The following is a 15,310-nucleotide window of genomic DNA, read 5'->3' on the forward strand; positions in this document are numbered from 1 at the left end:
GGATTGGCTCCCGCTGCTGTCAATCAAAATCATTCAGCCAATCAGGAGAGAGAGGGGCGGGGTCGGGTCGCGGCTCTGTGTCTAAATGGACACAGGGAGCTCTGACTTGGCACGGATGCCCCCATATTTTTGAAATACTGTAGTGTTGTATCTGTGCATATCTTCATCTATCTAATGGCATACTACCCCATTTTCCCTTTAATATATATGTATAAAGATCTAAAGAAGGGATCTAAATGTTCATGAAAGCTTGCATCTTTAATAACTTAGAAGAGATGTATGTTTTTTTTATTTTTATTAGATGTACTGATGCTGCATCTGTCCCCTGGCGCCTCTACACTGAAAACTGAGCGATCGAAGACCGCTGATCGCTCAGTTCTGACAGCTCCGTGTCCGTTATGTCAGTCAGCAGCTCTCTGCTCTGCCCCCTCCTCGCTCACTGGAGCGCTGGGCTGTGGAGGGGCAGGGAGCGGCCGGCTCACTCTCTCAGCGTGTGTCGGTCCATGCACTTGGCGGATCCTGTCTTCCATTGTCGAGATGACGCGGTGCCTGGACTGACTTCTGTGATCTCCCCAGAGAGCAAACTTCAGCCTGCTCTCTGCTGAAAACGGGTCACAAGAGTGCAGAACCAACTGCACTCCTGTGATCTATAGGAGATGTACAGTCAAACGAGCTTTAGCTTTACATCTACATTAAGTCAGCCAATTTCTGCATTATTCCAAGGCTTACACTGTACAGTACCCTACCACTGCAATTTGAACCCGTAATAGCACTAATATTTTGTTCAACACTATATAGTCCCTCATTTGAATTTTAGATAAATAATAGTTTGCATTCTCAAACAAATTGGTTTTTCAAAGTACTGTGTTTAAATGAGTAACAAATCACATTCAGTAGCTTATATACAGTAAGCAATAATTATAGTCTAGATCAGCCTTTTTCAACCAGGGTGCCTTGGGGTTTCTTCTGGGGTGCCTTGGAAAAATGCCTAAAAATGAATCACAAATTGTATACAAGCCAGCAGGTGAATCAAGCTTGCCTTTTAGTTACACAAAGCCAACAAAGCCACGGGTTTTCATTGTGCACCATTATGACTTTCAAGGCACTGGCATCATAACAACCAAGAACATCATCACTTAATAAGGAGGATATCTGTTGCCTCCACAGCATCCTTGTTAGACCGCCCTCTGCTCTCCTTTCTCAGCATTGGGTGCCCATTAGCTGACTGATGGAGAGAAATTGAGGGAGAAGAAAAACATTGAAATACTAGTCAGTATTAATATGCATAAATGTATTTATTTTTGAAGAATAAATCACCTCTAACATTGGGTGTCCTACGTGTGGATGTTTCTGCTTTGTGTAAAAGTTTTAGAATAGCTTTTTACATTTTAGAATGGGGGACCTTCGAGACAGTTCATCATTTTAAAGGGTGTCCTGAGATTTTCTATAATTTAAATGTTGCCTTGACTGAAAACAGGTTGAAAAACACTGGTCTAGATTAGTACAGAATAAATATATGTCATTTTGCATGTACATTGTAATTCTCTGTTGTAGTGATTCCTAAATAAGTGAAAAAAATAAATAAACCTTTATGACACTTTATCTGGATTTTCACTATAATAAGTCGCCCATCTAATTAAACAACAAACTCCTTTCACACTTTTATAGAATATGACATTTCAATTTTGTAGAAGTAATTTGTTTTCAATCAAAGATTTTAAATACCCACACTAATTAATCACTTAGCACTGCTGGCAGGTCCTGTGTGTCTAATCAGGCTAATATTAATTGCCATGTATGTGTGATATCTGTAGCTGGCTGGCTGGCAATCAGTGTCTACCACAGTGGGTATGAATACATGTTGGACAGCCTTTAGATTAGACACAGCGGGTGTTTAAAATAACAAAATTGTGGAGCAGAATTGTATGGTGTATACTCTTGCTTTTTAGTGCAATGGACCTTGGTTCTGTTACCACTAAGCACGCTCTCTGCATTCAGTTTGCATGATGTCCTCCTGTGTAGGCTTCTAAATCTGGCCTAATATTATTGATGAAGTACATTTGATTGTGAGTGCTTTTGAAGCCAGAGACTAACTTTGCACAGTAAGCTTTTAGTGTCGGTTCACACTAGGTCGCTCCGACTTAGGGGGCGACCTGTGAAGTCGCGTGCAGCGCGACTGCGGCGCGACTTGCACAGACTTCATATAATGAATGTCTATGCAAGTCGCCTCCAGGTCGCCCCAAAGTAGTACAGGACCCTTTTTCTAAGTCGGAGCGACTTGTGTGGCTCCTATTAGAACGGCTCCTGTACTACACAATGGGAGCGTGACAGACCGCGACTTGTCACGCTGACAAGTCGCCTGACAAGTCGGATCAATGTGAATGCGGTCTTAGTGTTTCCATACCTAAAACTTTTTCTTTGTTTTGGATACATTTAAAGCTAGGTACACAAGGAGGAAAGCACCAAAAGAACAACATTTACAGCCTAGACTATATGAAGAGTCTATCGAAGAAAAACAACACCATTTGGAGATTCAAAGGGTCCCCTTCTATCTGGACTGGGTACTGTTGAACAACTAAGAGAATTGGAGGGATCCGAAGAGGTAACTAGTCTGATGATCGCTCCAGAGGATTAGGCCGCTTAATCGGGCATCAATCAGCCCTAACTGGCAACTGGTGCAGTGGGGGGATCAGCAAAACTGGTCAAGTGCCTACAACATCCCTCTGTCCCCCAGCTTGCTTCACTTGAAATATGAACGTTCGGGTTATATTAGGTATCATAAACTTTCTTGTGAAATGTTCCTAAATTACCATGAAACACTAATTGGGGGCCATTGGCTCTCGCTGTGGTTAATCAGATGCTGTGAGGAGGACGTGGGCCTGCACAAGTGTCCCATAGCAAGTGGCTTGGCACTCGAAAAAAAGAAGGAGTCAACAGCACCTGCTTAGAACCCCAGAAGGGGAGTTTCGGTTCCTCTCTGTACAATACCATTGCACAGAGCAGGTAAGTATAATATGTTTGTTATTTTCATTAATTTAATAAAAAAAAATTAGCTTTGCAATCACTTAAAAATGTTATTTGCTTTGGTGTAAGGTCTGCTTTAAATTCTCCCAGTCCGAGCCAATTCTGACATTTCTCTCATATATGTAAAAATCAGCTTTTTTTGCTAGGAAATTAGCTAGAACCCCAAACATTATATATATATATATATATATATATATATATATATATATATATATATATATGCACACACACACACACACACACACACACTATATTGTCAAAAGTATTGGGACACCGGCCTTTACACCAATGTGATACCAGGCCGGGGGGACTGTATGTTGCGAGAGCAGCGCACCGCCGAGCCGTTCTATAGAATCTTGCATGCTTTTTAATCATGTTTTGTGAGTATAAACCCCGCTGTGTTACCCCAATAAATGAAATGTGAAAACGATCTTCACTATGTATAGTTTTCTTTTCTGAGGACACCGGGGATGAATCTATGTTTTCCAGCAACACGCCTTTCTAACAACCGGAGAAGCTGTATGCAAAGTCCTTTTTTCCATGCCTGTTATATTCTACTTGATGGTAAGTAGATACCCAAAGGGGGAGACCCCGCATACAAGCACAGATTGAGCAGTCAAGCACTTTTTGAATGGTTTGGAAGAATTTAATATCCCGATAGGATGATTAATGGACACTTTATTTGAAGCAATAATTTATATTATCACTACTTAGTAAAAGCACTATTTATGGAGATTGGATGATAATTTTTATTGTTTATAAGCACTATTTATTTATATTGGATGTAATTTATGATATTTTGTAAATTAATTGTTTACATCATCATTTTAAACACTCATTATCAAGTAATATTCACTATTTAAAGCAGCGCTGCAATCACATTCTTCATTTTAAAGAGCACCAGCACTTTTCACTGCAGCCAGCAGCTTTTATTTAAATTTTATCTATTAGCACATAATTTAACACTCAGTCCATAAGCGCGGGGACCACAGTTTTAACTTTTAAAATAACTCAATATTGAGCCCTACGGACTAAGACTGGGTTGCCATTAAAGTTCATGTGCATGTAAAGACAGGCGTCCCAATACTTTTGACAATATAGTGTGTGTATATATATATATATATATATATATATATATATATATATATATATATATAACAGTGCTCAGCATAAAAAAGTACACCCCTTTTGAAAAGTAAGGTTTTAATCAATATCTCAATGAACACAAGAACAATTTCCAAAATTTGGACAAAACTGAATTTTATAGAACATTTGTTTAGCTCATTACATGAAAGTAAGGTTGATAATATAACTTAGATTACAAAATCTTCAGTTTTACTCAAATTAGTTGATGCAAAAATGAATACACCCTACAACAAAAACTACAACAGTTAGTATTATGTATAACCTCCATGATTTGTAAGGACAGCACCAAGTCTTCTAGGCATGGAATGAATAAGTTGGCAACATATTGCAACATCTATCTCCTTTTCTTCAAGAACGACCACTTTTAGAGCCTGAATGCTGGATGGAGAGTGATGCTCAACTTGTCTTTTCAGAATTCCCCATAGGTGTTCCTTTGGGTTCAGATCAGGAGAAATACTTGGCCACCAAATCACTTTCACCCTGTTCTTCTTCAGGAATGCAACAGTGGCCTTAGATGTGTGTTTTGGATCATTGTCATGTTGGAAAAGTGCACGGAATGATGGTAGCATCTTCTCTTTCAATATAGACCAGTACATCTGTGAATTCATGATACCATCAATGAAATGCAGCTCCCAGACACCAGCAGCACTCATGCAGCCCCACAGAAGGACACTGCCACCACCATGTTTCACGGTAGTAACCATCCATTTTTTTTTAACTCCTCAGCTCTGTGACACCATACAGTTTTGAAGCCATCAGTTTCAAAAACATTTATCTTGGTCTCATCACTCCGGAGTACAGAGTCCCAGTAATCGTCTTCTTTTTCAGAAAAGGTCCTGGCAAATTCTAGGTGGGCTTTTTGTGCATTGGCTTTAGGAGATGCTTCTTTGGTGGATGGCGCCCATGCATGTCATTCCTCTGCAGTGTATGACGTATTGTGTCATGGGAAACAATCCCCCCAGTTTGGCTTTGTACTTCTTTAGCTAACTGCAGTGAACTTGCATGGTGATTTTCTTCAACCCTTCTCATCAGAAGACGCTCCTGTCAAGGTGTTAACATCTATGGATGGCCTGGACATCTCTGTGCATGTGGCGCAATTGCTGACAGCATAAAATCGGAAGGGGTTGTCTTTGTTAAGTAACGCCCTTTTATTAACTGTCTGCTGGACACCTGTTTAATGAATAATTAGACTCACCTGTAGTTGAATTCTTCTTAATTAGGATTTTGTGGTCCAAAATGTAGCTTTGCTCCTAAGACTATTATTGGGGTGTACTCATTTTTGCAACATGGTCTTGAATTAATTTCTTACAAACAAATACTTTTTTTTGTGTGCGCAAATGAACAAATCTTGGTTACAATCAATGGCCCACATTGCTTGGGGGTTCTAAGTAATTTTCTAGCAATAAAATGCTGATTTTTTACATACAAGAGAGAAATGTTAGAATTGGCCCAGACTAAAGGTAGTTAAAGCAGACATTACACCTAAAAAAAGCAAATAAAAATTTAAAGTGACTGTATAGCCCCCCCCCCCCCCCCCACACACACATAATATAATATAATATAATATAATATAATAATATAATATATATTTAGATTTACTTTAAGAAAGAGAATGGGACCTAAATATGTCTTCCCTTCTGTAGAATGACCACGATGTCTTTGTGCAGCTATGACAATCTCTGCCTTTTGTTATATATTTGGTGTGTGCCCAGAGAAAGGAATAAAGAGATATTGTTTCAATCAGTCATCACAGAGAGAGAGGTTTTATCTGAATTTTTTTTTTTTTTTTTTATTTCAAAAGACTATTTTCTAACTAATTGATCTTGTTTATTTCACACATTCACCACCTCTGCTTGGTTGTGGTGTCTTGATGAATCTCTCATATCCTAGGGTCTATCTGAAAGAAAATTATGGACTCTGGAGGAACCACATTGATCCTGATAGCCAGAGACCATTGGAACTTTACCTAGGCTTTATGTCAGCAGGGGAGGCTAAGGAGCAGACTTTTTTATTTAATGCAGATAACTGCCATGCAAGATAATAATGTGATTTTGTAATGCTGGCTTGTGCCCTGTTATTCATGTGAAGCCCACGATGGGCCCACTTTATCCTTTGCTATATGTCAAAAGGACAAAAAAAACATAAGGAAGCAATGAAGTCTGCACTAATATAATTCCCAATAAAGCAGCATCCCAACAGAAATAATAAATGTAGACCTTAAAATAATATTTAAAGCTGCAGCCCTTGGAAAGAGACCACCAGTAACCCCCCTAGTGAGTTTCCAGGGCAAGTAGTGACTACTTGGATGGGGTATAAGTGGTTGCTCACTGGATGGTAAGAGGGAGGTCAGTAAGTGTATGTTATAGGAGGGGGCCCAGGTAATCCCCAGTCCAAATCCTGTGGCATTATATACTTCTGGGACCCCCCCTGTCAATAGGTCACAGCATTTCCAAGAGTATTCCCAGAAGTTAGAGGAGAAACTCCAACAGTGGGGATTTGTTTGGAACCTTTACTGCAACAATGTGAAAACTATTTAAAAAACACTTAAAAGCCAGCACATGAGCTGAGCAAGTGTGTGATGTCAGTGTCCAAGCTCCACCTATGCGCTTCTTCCAGGAATATTCCTTAAGGCTCGGTTCCAGTGGCGGTTGGTGCTTAATTTACTTGGGGGGGGGGGGGCAGGGCAGCCCACAGCCCCACTAGCCAGCCAACCACATAACCCCCCCCCATCACTCGATCGATCGCCTGTCAGGCCCCCTGCACTTACCCCATGCAGGTGGCGTCTTCACCCCTGCGTCTCCTCCGGAGTCCTGGCAGTCGATTCTCCTCCTGGCCAATCAGGGGTTAGGACTTGTGGCCAATCGGGTCTTAGGACTCCCGGCCAATCGGGACTCAGGACTCGCTTCCTGATTGGCCGTGAGAAGAAACAGGGCGAATATTAATGTAACTCAACTGGGTGAGCTTTGGGCGCAGTGCTCTGCCCCATTATTGATGTCATTGGTAGGAATTGTGCCCCATCAGTGGTGTAATTGGGAGGAACTGTGCCCCATCCTAGATGTCATTGATGGGAATTGTGCCTCATCGTTGGTGTCAGTGAATAAAATAGTGCCCCAAGGGCCGGATAAAAGCAAGAAAAGGCCACATCTGGCCCCCGGGCTGCAGTTTGGAGACCGCTGGTCTATGTTATACACACACTGACCTCAGTGATTTTAGGGTCCTATCATCTGGTGCGTTACCACTTTTACACCACAACACACGCATGTTACATTTTTGTAATGCGTTGCTATAGTTTTACATGCATTGCGGGCATTTCCTCTTGTTTGCCTCGCAGTGCATTGTGTTTATGCATGCTTTTGCCAATCTGCATGCGTCTGAATGCATTGCATTGTGCTAAAAAAAATGCTGGGCAAATACAGCGCAATACAACGCACTGGCATAGGCGTCTGCAGAGTTTTTTCAGGGGGGGGGGGCATCATTTTAGGGTCACCCGTGCTCCTCCCCTTTTTGCCACCATCGATACCCCTTTAGAGCAGACCAGGGTCCCCCATAAATCCCCCTTTAGAGCAGGCCAGGGTCCCCATAGATTCCCTTTAGGGCAGGCCAGGGTCCCCATAGATCCCCCTTTAGAGCAAGGTCCCTATAGATCCCCCTTTAGAGCAGGCCAGAGTCCCCCAAAGATCCCCCTTTAGAGCAGGCCAGGCCAGGCTACCCCATAGATCCCCTTTACAGCAGGGTCCCTATAGATCCCCTTTAGAGCAGGCCAGGCCAGAGTCCCTCATAGATCCCCCTTTAGAGCAGGGTCCCTATAGATCCCCCTTTAAAGCAGGGTCCCTATAGATCCCCTTTAAAGCAGGGTCCCTATAGATCCCCCTTTAGAGCAGGCCAGGCCAGAGTCCCCCATAGATCCCCTTTAGAGCAGGGTCCCTATAGATCCCCTTTAAAGCAGGGTCCCTATAGATCCCCTTTAAAGCAGGGTCCCTATAGATCCCCCTTTAGAGCAGGCCAGGCCAGAGTCCCCCATAGATCCCCCTTTAGAGCAGGGTCCCTATAGATCCCCCTTTAGAGCTTGGTCCCCATAGATTTGCCTCCTAGAGCAGACCAGGAAATTTCAAGGGGCACTTGCCCCCCCTTGCACACGCCCATGCGTGCTGGTGTGATCTGCATTCATAGAGAAACATTATTTTTGGTTACCATGTTTTGGAAATGTACCCACAAACGTTGGTGTGAATGAACCCTGACTCCATGGTGGTGATCATTACTTGCTCTATGAAGTTATGAGGATGATATCCGGAGGTCTCACTCCAAGTGCTGCGATTTTTAGAATAAGTTTTGCCATTGTAAAGGAAATCAATGGCGGTCTGCTGCAATGCATTTCCCAGCATGCTGCAAAGATCACCAACCTACCCCATGCCCCCAGTCCCTCCAGCCATGTACTAGAACTATATACTATAATGATGTAGAAGGCATGGACAGAGCAGTGACGAGCTCCATTGTCTTGCAGGTTTCCTCGTACCTCCCCCAGCCCGGACATAATGGAATGAAGTGATGGCTCTCTCACTCACCGTCCTGTCGCTCGGTCTGCACACCCCTCACACACACGGGAAAACTTTACAGTTATAACTACAGAGGCCGCTCTGCAAACTCAAATCTGCGTCTCCTAGCAACCCCGGAACGCCGGATATTCCGGCTGCCGTTGTCGTGGAAACCGTAGAATGCTGGAAGCCGTACTTTTCTCTGATAGGCTGGGGTTTTCTGCGGTTGCCTAGAAACACCTCAGAAGGAGGGCACACCAGCGCCAGATTGTGCTCGTTGAGCGGGTGTGGAGGAATGACGTGACGTCACCGTGGATGGAGAGGGAGAGATGTACATACATACTACATACATAGTGCCGAGGGTGAACTCCGCAATGATGGCGGGGCGGGGCTTACCAGAGACTGACCCCAAACCACACCACAATGTCACACAGACCTCCCTCTTCATTCCTCACAGCCCTCTGAGATAGGAGAGTAGAACCTGGGCTCCATGCACACACTGTGTTTGCCCACCACATGCAGTCCAATGCGTTTTTTCTGCATCAAAAACGCATGGAAAGTAGGTTACATGGTTTCCAATGGGATACAGGCATGGCACAGATGGTATAGGTATGGAACAGGTGATGGAATAGGCATGGCACAGGTGATGGTATAGGCATGGCACAGGTGATGGAATAGGCATGGCACAGATGGTATAGGTATGGAACAGGTGATGGAATAGGCATGGCACAGGTGATGGTATAGGCATGGCACAGGTGATGGAATAGGCATGGCACAGATGGTATAGGCATGGCACAGGTGATGGTACAGGCATGGCACAGGTGATGGTACAGGCATGGCACAGGTGATGGTACAGGCATGGCACAGGTGATGGAATAGGCATGGCACAGATGGTATAGGCATGGCACAGGTGATGGAATAGGCATGGCACAGATGGTACAGGCATGGCACAGGTGATGGTACAGGCATGGCACCGGTGATGGAATAGGCATTGCACAGGTGATGGTACAGGCATGGCACAGGTGATGGTATAGGCATGGCACAGGTGATGGAATAGGCATTGCACAGGTGATGGTACAGGCATTGCACAGGTGATGGTACAGGCATGGCACAGGTGATGGTATAGGCATGGCACAGGTGATGGAATAGGCATTGCACAGGTGATGGTACAGGCATTGCGCAGGTGATGGTACAGGCATGGCACAGGTGATGGAATAGGCATGGCACAGATGATATAGGCATGGCACAGGGGATGGAATAGGCATGGCACAAATGGTACAGGCATGGCACAGGTGATGGTACAGGCATGGCACAGGTGATGGTATAGGCAGGGCACAGATGGTACAGGCATGGCACAGGTGATGGAATAGGCATGGCACGGATGGTATAGGCATGGCACAGGTGATGGAATAGGCATGGCACAGATGGTATAGGCATGGCACAGATGGTACAGGCATGGCACAGGTGATGGTAAGGTCATGGCACAGGTGATGGAATAGGCATGGCACAGATGGTATAGGCATGGCACAGGTGATGGAATAGGCATGGCACAGATGATGGTATAGGCATGGCACAGGTGGTGGAATAGGCATGGCACAGATGGTATAGGCATGGCACAGGTGGTGGAATAGGCATGGCACAGATGGTATAGGCATGGCACAGGTGATGGAATAGGCATGGCACAGATGGTACAGGCATGGCACAGGTGATGGAATAGGCATGGCACAGGTGATGGTATAGGCATGGCACAGGTGATGGTATAGGCATGGCACAGGTGATGGTACAGGCATTGCACAGGTGATGGTACAGGCATGGCACAGGTGATGGAATAGGCATGGCACAGATGGTATAGGCATGGCACAGGTGATGGAATAGGCATGGCACAGATGGTACAGGCATGGCACAGGTGATGGTACAGGCATGGCACAGGTGATGGTATAGGCAGGGCACAGATGGTACAGGCATGGCACAGGTGGTGGAATAGTCATGGCACAGGTGATGGAATAGGCATTGCACAGGTGATGGTACAGGCATTGCACAGGTGATGGTACAGGCATGGCACAGGTGATGGTATAGGCATGGCACAGGTGATGGAATAGGCATTGCACAGGTGATGGTACAGGCATTGCGCAGGTGATGGTACAGGCATGGCACAGGTGATGGAATAGGCATGGCACAGATGATATAGGCATGGCACAGGTGATGGAATAGGCATGGCCCAAATGGTACAGGCATGGCACAGGTGATGGTACAGGCATGGCACAGGTGATGGTATAGGCAGGGCACAGATGGTACAGGCATGGCACAGGTGATGGAATAGGCATGGCACAGATGGTATAGGCATGGCACAGGTGATGGAATAGGCATGGCACAGATGGTATAGGCATGGCACAGGTGATGGTAAGGTCATGGCACAGGTGATGGAAGAGGCATGGCACAGATGGTATAGGCATGGCACAGGTGATGGAATAGGCATGGCACAGATGATGGTATAGGCATGGCACAGGTGGTGGAATAGGCATGGCACAGATGGTATAGGCATGGCACAGGTGGTGGAATAGGCATGGCACAGGTGGTGGAATAGGCATGGCACAGGTGATGGTATAGGCATGGCACAGATGGTACAGGCATGGCGCAGGTGATGGAATAGGCATGGCACAGATGGTACAGGCATGGCACAGGTGATGGAATAGGCATGGCACAGGTGATGGTATAGGCATGGCACAGGTGATGGTATAGGCATGGCACAGGTGATGGTACAGGCATTGCACAGGTGATGGTACAGGCATGGCACAGGTGATGGAATAGGCATGGCACAGATGGTATAGGCATGGCACAGGTGATGGAATAGGCATGGCACAGATGGTACAGGCATGGCACAGGTGATGGTACAGGCATGGCACAGGTGATGGTATAGGCAGGGCACAGATGGTACAGGCATGGCACAGGTGGTGGAATAGTCATGGCACAGATGGTACAGGCATGGCGCAGGTGGTGGAATAGGCATGGCACAGGCATGGCGCAGGTGGTGGAATAGGCATGGCAGAGATGGTACAGGCATGGCGCAGGTGGTGGAATAGGCATGGCACAGATGGTACAGGCATGGCGCAGGTGGTGGAATAGACATGGCACAGGCATGGCACAGGTGATGGAATAGGCATGGCACAGATGGTACAGGCATGGCGCAGGTGGTGGAATAGGCATGGCACAGATGGTACAGGCATGGCACAGGTGGTGGAATAGGCATGGCACAGGCATGGCGCAGGTGGTGGAATAGGCATGGCACAGGCATGGCACAGGTGATGGAATAGGCACTTACCTGGCGACGGCTCGGCTCCCGGCGGCGGCTTCTCCCCTCCTCGCGACTCCGACGTCCGTCCTCTTCTGCTCGGCTCCCGGCGGCGGCTTCTCCCCTCCTCGCGACTCCTCTTCTGCGGCGGGCTGCGGCGGGAAAGTGACCGGGCGGTGACGGTGAGTGACTGATGCACGCACCGGCACCGCCCCCAACGAGGTCACCGTGGATGTCCTGAATCATGATTGGTCCAGGCTTGAGTCTGGACCAATCATGATCCAAGACATCACAAAAGGGGGTGGTGTAGCGCATTGCTCTGCGCTACAGTTACGCCCCAGAAGGCCGCCAATTGGCGCCTCTGCTGGTGGAAAACCCCACCCCCCATCGGCACCAATGCGGCAGACGCCAAAAGGGGGGTGGTGTAGCGCAGAGTTCTGCGCTACAGTTACGCCCCAGAAGACCGTCTTTTCTTTTTTTGGGGGGAAGGGGCGGCGCCCCTGCGCCCCCTATGGGCCGGCCGCCACTGTCTGGATGCATTCCAGACGTTTTTCTGCATTCAAGTGTATTTTTTCTTTTGTGTTTTCGGTGCATTTTTGATGCATTTCCCCCCCCCCCCCTACTTTTTCCTAACCTTAAATAAGGACATGTGTGTTCCAGTGCGTTTTTGATGCGTGTTACAGCTTTCCAGTGCAGGAAAAATGCAGCATGTTCTACTTTTTTTTTTTTAAAACTGGAATGTACTGGAACTGCAAGCACTGGTGTGAACTATACCATTGGAAACCATATAACCTTCTTTCCATGTGTTCTTGATGTCTTTTAATATTTGGAAAATAAAATATTGATTTTATAAATATACGTGGTACCTTAAGACCCCGTTCACGCTGGGGCGATCCTACATGCCGGGGCGACCTCACAGGTCGCGGCGCGCAGCTCGCACCGCGACCTCGGAGCGGCTGGCACGGACTTCATATCATTGAAGTCAATGCAGGTCGCTCCAGGTTCGCCCCAAAGAAGCTCCGGACCCTTTTTCTAAGTCGGAGCAACTTGTGTCGCTCCTATTTGAACGGGTCCGCAGCTTCTCTATGGAAGGCGACCTGTCAGGCGACCAGGTCGCCCCAGTGTGAATGGGGTCTTAAAGTCCTTCATTTTCTAGTTTGGGTCTTTTTGAATAAAAAATAATAATTATACAAAAATGTTAAATGCAACCCTGTCACCCTGCGCTCATGTAAACCATGGCACCGCACATTATACACATCACTGCAAACCTCAGAGTAAGAGCAATAGCTCTAGGGTTTATTCTTATTCAATTGTGTTTGTGTGCCATAAAATTTACTTTAGTGTCTTTTTTTTTTCTAAAAATATAGATTTGATAAACAGTTGTGCAAATATTGTGCAACATAAAAAATTGCAACTGCCATCTTTTTATTCTACAGGATCTCTGTGTTCAGAAAATATTTGTAATATTGTGTGGGTTTTAAGGAATTTTATAGCCAAAAATGAAGACTGTAATATGTGCAAAACATAAAAACAAAAAAAATGTTAGGGGATTAATCCTGGCAGAATGTGCATGTTTTTGTATTGTTGTACTTTTTTTTTTTTTGCTCTGACATACGCATGCAGGTAATTAAAGAGTGCAGATAAAGGTAACGTAGACCTTCATGCTTTTTTTAAAAGTTCGCATACAGAACATTTCCTTTTCTTAAGGGCCATACACACTATAAGATTTTCTGAAGACTTTTTCCTTCAGATTTACCTTTTCTATGTAGTGCAAGGGCCTGCCGGATTGCATACAAATTGAAAGTGTTTAGGTTTGACCTCATATTATATGGTTTTGGTAAGTCTGAAGGAAAAAGTCTTCAGAAAATCTTATAGTGTGTATGGCCCTTAAGATGTAAACAGAGCAGAGATTTCAGATTTATCAGCTAAGGCCAATAGTCCTAAATTGCTAGGAAACATGGAAAGAGTTACCCTCTTCTAAACCTAATCTAGACTCCCCTTTGCAGTGGGGAATGTGTTTTAAAGTGAAATTAAACTCTGCCCTTGGCGTCCGTTTGCTTTTACCATATTGTGCAAGTATGAACAGCATATTTAAACATACCGGCTACACTTATTCCTATTTTTTTGGTAAAAGGTTTTGAAAATTGTGCAAAAACACACAGACTACTCTCTATTCGACAACCCAGCTGCTATACTAGTGATCGATCGATATCGTTTTTTCGTTGCCGATACCGATATTTTGGCGATCGCATATCGATATCAGCCGATATTTTTGTACATTTAAAATTTTGCAAAATAAACACAAATTTCGACACAAATCTGTTACTGAACAGGTAAATCTTTATTTATTAACATTTTTAACATTAAGGGCTCGTTCTTCACACCTTAACTGCATGAAAACTGATAGTAAACCACACTTGCAGGCTCATCAGTTTCACATCATCTGATTGTGAATGATGCATAAACTGTTCCAGTATTGCACTCACACTCACTGCAATAATTTTAAATCACTACTGCAGTGCAGTCAGTGCAAAACTGCTAGAAAAAAAAAAGCTAGACAAACAGCTAGACAGTGGATTGGACTGGAGTCAGTGGACTACCTCTGCAGTATGGCACTCACAGCAACTACTGCAGTCAGTGCCAAACTGCTAAAAAAAAGCTAGGCAACAGCTACACAGTGGATTAGACTGGAGACGGTGGACTACTGGACTACCGCTGCAGTAGGGCACTCACTGCAACTACTCCAGTCAGTGCAAAACTGTTAGAAACAAAACTAGACAACAGCTACACAGTGGATTGGACTGGAGACAGTGGACTACCGCTGCAGTAGGGCACTCACAGCAACTACTGCAGTGACAGTCAGTGCAAAACTGCTAGAAACAAAGCTAGGCAACAGCTACACAGTGGTAAGTGGTCTGAAGTCCGCCCCGAGAAGAAGTCAGGTGACGAAACCGGTAGGGCGTGGCGTACAGGACACTGAGACAGCACTGCTCAAGCATTGGAAAGGAACTGCTTCATATATCCCTGCTCATGGATGGCTTGAGCAGAGGATCAATTTTACACAGCACAGATCCCTAGTGTCTGGCAGACACCATCCTTGTGAGTGTTATGGAACTCATCTTTTATAAATAAAATAGTCTTATTATGCAGTATAATGCTATGTGTGGCATCCCTTCTTATCCCTCTATGTGATTCCACTAATTTAAACCTGAGCTGCGGTGACCAAGGAGAGAGGAGGTCAAGGATTAATTAAAGTGTGAACAAAGCTTGATTTCTGGTTTATAATTTTACCAGCAATATATCTGGGGAGTTTACCCAG

At 45.1% G+C, this 15,310-nt stretch overlaps 1 protein-coding gene across 1 annotated transcript in view; it reads right to left on the minus strand.

Annotated features, from left to right (window-relative positions):
• The window catches only part of LOC309567826 (uncharacterized protein), a 121,530-nt gene extending 112,652 nt beyond the window's left edge, over positions 1-8,878 (minus strand). The window contains exon 1 of the mRNA XM_082273311.1: positions 8,733-8,878. The gene's annotated coding sequence lies outside the window, so the exon portion shown is untranslated. The remainder of the gene's footprint in view (positions 1-8,732) is intronic.
• Positions 8,879-15,310: the final 6,432 nt, after the last annotated feature.

The sequence above is a fragment of the Pelophylax lessonae genome (genome assembly GCF_965119305.1).
Source record: "Pelophylax lessonae genome assembly, chromosome: 1".
NCBI classification, from domain to species: domain Eukaryota; kingdom Metazoa; phylum Chordata; class Amphibia; order Anura; family Ranidae; genus Pelophylax; species Pelophylax lessonae.